Source organism: Herpailurus yagouaroundi, unplaced genomic scaffold (genome assembly GCF_014898765.1).
Source record: "Herpailurus yagouaroundi ecotype Mexico unplaced genomic scaffold, PumYag 187, whole genome shotgun sequence".
Lineage (NCBI taxonomy): Eukaryota > Metazoa > Chordata > Mammalia > Carnivora > Felidae > Herpailurus > Herpailurus yagouaroundi.
The window spans coordinates 2,624,162-2,629,931 of record NW_024412418.1 but is presented as its reverse complement, the minus strand read 5'-3'; the positions used below and the strand labels follow the sequence as shown (position 1 = coordinate 2,629,931).

Below are 5,770 nucleotides of genomic sequence, written 5' to 3'. Positions count from 1 at the left end.
GGTCTTCTATATTTGCATTTCTTAAGAATCCATCCACTTTGTGCACACTCCCGGCAGCTGGCTCTAGAGCCCAGGGCTTCCCATTACGTGCTTTCTTTCCTTCTTTTCCCCTCCTGGGGTCCCGGGGTCATGCACACCACGCTGAGTGGCCAGTTGTGGGAAGGGGTGAGTGGGCTGCGTGAATGTGGAGGACAAGGCACGTGGACTGGAGAGAGGCACCCAGCATGGCAGGAAACTGAGAGCCCCGTGGGACCCTTGAGACAGAACTGGACCTGGTGGAGCACACTCTTCGGAAGCAGTTCCCCCACTGACTGCCCCGGAGGCAGTGACATTTATGTCAACGTGAAGACTGACTTAAGGCCCAGCTGGCCCGCTGCCAGAAGCTACTGGAAGGACTTGGAGACAGAACTGGTCCAGCGAGGTCCGCATTCACCCTTGAGCCTGGCCATCAACCCTGCCATCAACTTTGCCCTACCACTGCAGGTGGACAGCCTCCAGTCCTTGCAGGTGGCTGCCAGTATGCCCCCTGGGGAGCTTGTAGAGGAGCTGGAACCAGTGTTTCACAAGAACCCCTGACCCAGATCCACAACTCGGCCATCCATCTCCTGGCTTCAGGGTCACACCAAGTAACTGAAAGTAGGCTGGCCATCTTTATACAGCCAGCCCCACACAGCCAGGCCCAGATGTGGCCCCACTTGTACGGAGTTCTGTCACGGACCTCCTACCAGAGCCGTGTAAGAAAAAAAAACCAGTCCCCTTCACAGCTCAGGGGACTCTGAATTGAGAGGGGGAGCAGTGGGTCTTCCTGTGTCTTCCTCTCCCTACTCCGTTACCCAATAAACTCTTTTCAAATGCTTATTTTTTAATGTTTGTTTATTTTTGAGAGAGTGTGCAAGAACACATGTGGGGAAGGGGCAGAGAGAGAGGGAGACACAGAATCTGAAGTAGGTTCCAGGTTCTGAGCTGTCAGCACAGAGCCCTACACAGGGCTCGAACTCATGAACCGTGAGATCATGAGCTGAGCTGAAGTTGGTCGCTTCACTGACTGAGCCATCCAGGCGCCCCTAAACAATCATGTGGGGACTGATCATATGGTTGCTGAGGAAAGGCAGGCTATCCCTACTGAAAATAGTACAGAATTAACTGGACTTGTCTTTTCCAATATTTATCTAGTTTAGAATGCAAAATATTGCAATCCAGTTTGATGGAGCTATCCGTTGTGACACGAGCCTGTGGGTGAACAGATCATACCCATAGATGATGGGATATAATGGGACATTATCAGCAATACACCAAGTGAAATACTGAGATGTGCAATAGCACTGATGTGTCTCACAAGCATTTTGGTGAATGGAAATCTCAGGCATAAAATGGTACCCAGTATGTGGTGCTAATTTTATGAAGTTCAAGAACTTGAAAAACGAATCACTAAGGAAATCTTAACCATGGTTGTGTCTAGTAAGGCTGTGAATTGACTGGCAAGGGGGCATAAAAGAACTTTCAGAGGTGATAGAATTGTTCTATTTTTTGGAAGGGATGCGGGTTTCAAGAGTGTAAGCTTGTTTCAACTCTCTGAACTATAACCTAAGATCTGTGTGTTTGTAAATTATACCTCATTTTATTTATTTATTTATTTTTTATTTAAAAAAAAATTTTTTTTTTCAACGTTTATTTATTTTTGGGACAGAGAGAGACAGAGCATGAACGGGGGAGGGGCAGAGAGAGAGGGAGACACAGAATCGGAAACAGGCTCCAGGCTCTGAGCCATCAGCCCAGAGCCTGACGTGGGGCTCTAACTCATGGACCGCGAGATCGTGACCCGGCTGAAGTCGGACTCTTAACCGACTGTGCCACCCAGGCGCCCCAATTATACCTCATTTTAAAAGACTCTCTGTGTTAAGCTTTCCAAGTTACTGTATGTGCAAAAAATTTTTTAATCTGTCCTTCTAATTAAGTGTTTTGCCTGTCTTTATGACTGTAGTTGGCCTTAAATTAAACCTTATAATTAGAGCTGAACGTTTCCTGAGAACTTAAATGTTATCACTTCTCTGGTAAGTATCTGGGGCTGCTCATGAGGACCCTGAAGTCAGTGTGATTGTTATTCTTCTGAACATAACCAGCCTGTTCCCTCTTTCTGGAGGCTTATCATATCTTGTCAGCATCATTGATGCTGGAAATTCCATAGTAATATATCTAATGAGTTCTTTTCACACTCAGCTTTTAAGTGAGTTCTTTCAATCTGAAGGCATTCTTCATTTTTTGAAAATCTGCTGCTTCTGCTACCTCTTTCCTCTTTTTCCTTTTAAATTGTTTATATCACCCCATTTGCTCTGTTCTCATTTTTTGGAATTCCATTTGGATGGATGTTAAGACTTGTCAGCGTTGTTCGCTTCTCTTTTCTTTCGTGTTTTCCATCTCATCTTCATTTTCAGGTTGTGTTCTGAGAGAATCTTCTAGATCTTCCAGCTTTGTGATTGTCAACTCTATCCACTTTGCCACTTTGCTGTTCACTCCCTCTATTGAGATTTTTTATTCAGAGTTCCAGCATTTCATTTCCAAAATCTATACATGATTCTTTTTTATGCATGTAACAAATAGCACAGTTACACTTATTTGAGGTCTTCTAATTGCTCTGTTTCTCTCTTAGCAGATGTGACTTCATCTACAGGTGAGTTTCATTCCTCTCTCTGGTTGTCATGTCTTTAGTTATTCCTGGTTTTCTTTTCATCTTTGAGAGTTCCTCTTCACACTTTTAAAAAGGACATTACTGTTGCCTGTCCTGGCATGGGGTGGGGGGGTGGGATGGGACATGTTACAAAATGTGACTACAGTTTGCCATCTTTGTGTGAGGCCCTCTGCTCTTCCAAGAGTCAGCTACGGTTGCTCTCAGTCCCCAGTACCCTTCCTAACTGCCTCGTGTTGCAGTAGTCCTCACACCGGCAATACACTTGGCAAAAAATCAGTATAGAATCAAGGGTCAACCAGCAAAGCATTGCATCATCTAGCTCTGATAAATAATAGCCCTGAGCTGTGTTTGCTAAAACCTGTATGCCTATTGACTCTGGACTGAATGTGCCTCTTATGCTTTCCTTCCTTCCTTCCTTCCTTCCTTCCTTCCTTCCTTCCTTTCTCCCTCCCTCCCTCCCTCCCTCCCTCCCTCCCTCTTTCTTTCTTTCTTTCTTTCTTTCTTTCTTTCTTTCTTTCTTGTTTATTTATTTTTGAGAGAGAGAGGGATGGAGGGGCAGAGAAAGGGAGACAGATGATCTGAAGCAGGCTCTGCACTGACAGCAGGGAGCCTGATATGGGGCTTGAACCCATGGGCCATGAGATCATGACCTGAGCCGAAGTTGGATGCTCAACTGACTGAGCCATCCAGGTGCTCAGAACCAAGACCTCTTGACTGAGTGATTGATTCTATGTTTACCTGTATAGAAATGCGAAGTACATTGAGCCATTTTATGTGTCAGAAAGCAAGAAAGCTTTCAAACATTAATGAGGCCATGTCCAAAGAATTAGGAATTAAAGACCAGACGAACAGGATGTTCTACAGGCTGAAGCTATAATAATGGAGAGTTATGACTGAGGTTCAAATACACTGAATCTGAAAATTATGAGTCTTGTGACACACAAAAAGATACTCAGGGAAAACTGACAAAGTCTCAAAAAGTGTGATATTATTTACCTATTGAATCATTGAAAAATGTGAAAATTAATCTTAACTACAACAGACAGTATTTTCTTTTCTTTTTTTTTCGAGTTTTTATTTAAGTTCTAGTTAGTTCAGATATGATGTAATATTGGTTTCAGGTGTAGAATTTAGTGACTCATCACATACATATAACACCCAGTGCTCATCACAAGTGCCCTCTTTAATCCTCATCACCTATTCAACCCATCCCCCATGCACCTCCCTCCATCAACCCTAATTTGTTCCCTATTATTAAAAGTCAGTTTGGTTTGCTTACCTTTTTTCCCTTCCCCTATATTTATCTGTTTTGTTTCTTAAATTCCACATATGAGTGAAATCATATAATATTTGTCTTTCTCTGACTTATTTCACTTAGCATGATACACTCTAGTTCCATCCATATGGTTGCAAATGTTAAGATTTCATTCTTTTTTGTCATTGAGTAGTATTCCATTGTGTGTGTGTGTGTGTGTGTATACCACCTTCTTTTTTAAAAATTTTTTAACATTTTATTTTTGAGAGACAGAGAGAGAAAGAGCGCGAGCGCATGATCGGGGGAGGGGCAGAGAGAGAAGGAAACATAGATTCCGAAGCAGGTTCCAGGCTCTGAGTTGTCAGCACAGAGCCCAAAGCAGGGCTTGAACCCACAAACTGTGAGATCATGACCTGAGCCCAAGTCGGACACTTAACCGACTGAGCCACCCAGGCGCCCCTTTAACACCACTTCTTTATCCATTCATCGCTCGATGGACATTTGGGCTCTTTCTGTAGTTTAGTTATTGTTGATAATGTCCTATAAACTTTGGGGTGCACGCGGCCCTTTGAATTTCTAGTTTTGTGTCTTTTGGGTAAATATCTAGTAGTGCAATCGCTGGATCTCAAGGTAGTTCTAATTTTAAGGAAATATTTTAAGTTCTATTTTGAGTTTTTGAGGAAGCTCTATACTGTTCTCTAGAGTAGCTGCACCAGTTTGCATTCCCACCAACAGTGCACTAGGGTTTCCCTTTCTCCACATCCTCCCTAACATCTATTGTTTCCTGAGTTGTTAATTTTAGTCATTCTGGCAGGTGTGAGGTGATATGTCATGGTGGTTTTGATTTGTATTTCCCTGACGATGAGTGATGTTGAACATCTTTTCATGTGTCTATTAGCCACCTGTATGTCTTCTTTGGAAAAATGTCTGTTCATGTCTTCTGCTCGTTTCTTAACTGGATTATTTATTTTTGGGTGTTAAGTTTGATAAGTTCTTTATAGACTTTGGATACTAATCCTTGATCAGATATGTCATTTGAAAATATCTTCTCCAATTCCATAAGCTGTCTTTCAGTTTTGTTGATTGTTTCCTTTGATGTGTAGAAGCTCTTTATCTTGATGAAGTCCCAATGGTTCATTTTTGCTTTTGTTTCCCTTTCCTCAGGAGACATATCTAGAGAGAAGTTGCTATGGCTGATGTCAAAGAGGTTGCTGCCTGTGTTCTCCTGTGGGATTTTGATGGTTTCCTGTCTCACATTTAGGTCTTACATCCATTTTGAATTTATTTTTGTGTAGGTAATAAAGTTGTCCAGTTTCATTCTTCTGCATGTTGTCCAGTTTTCTCAGCACCATTTGTTGAAGGGATTGTCTTTTTTCTATTGGATATTATTTCCTGCTTTGTTGAAAATTAGTTGACCATAGAGTTGTGGGTCCATTTCTGGGTTTTCTACTCTGTTCCTTTGATCTATATGTCTGTTTTTATGCCAGTAGCATACTGTATTGATGACTATAGTTTTGTAATATCGCTTGAAATCTGGAATTGTGATACCTCCAGTTTTGTTTTTCTTTTTCAGTATTGCTTTGGCTGTTTAGGGTCTTTTGTGGTTCCATACAAATTTGAGGGTTATTTGTTCTAGCTCTGTGAAAAATGCTGTTGGTATTTTGGTAAGGATGGCATTAAATGTGTAGATTGCTTTAAACTGTATAGACATTTTAACAATTGTTCTTCCAGTCCATTAGCATGGAATATATTTCTATTTCTTTGAGTCTTATTCAGTTTCCTTTATCAGTGTTTTATAGTTTTCAGAGTACAGATCTTTCGCATCTTTG

The 5,770-nt window shown here is 41.9% G+C and overlaps 1 pseudogene; it reads left to right on the top strand.

Annotated features, from left to right (window-relative positions):
- Positions 1 to 224: 224 nt before the first annotated feature.
- Positions 225 to 634, top strand: LOC121043913 (ribonuclease P protein subunit p20-like; annotated as a pseudogene).
- Positions 635 to 5,770: the final 5,136 nt, after the last annotated feature.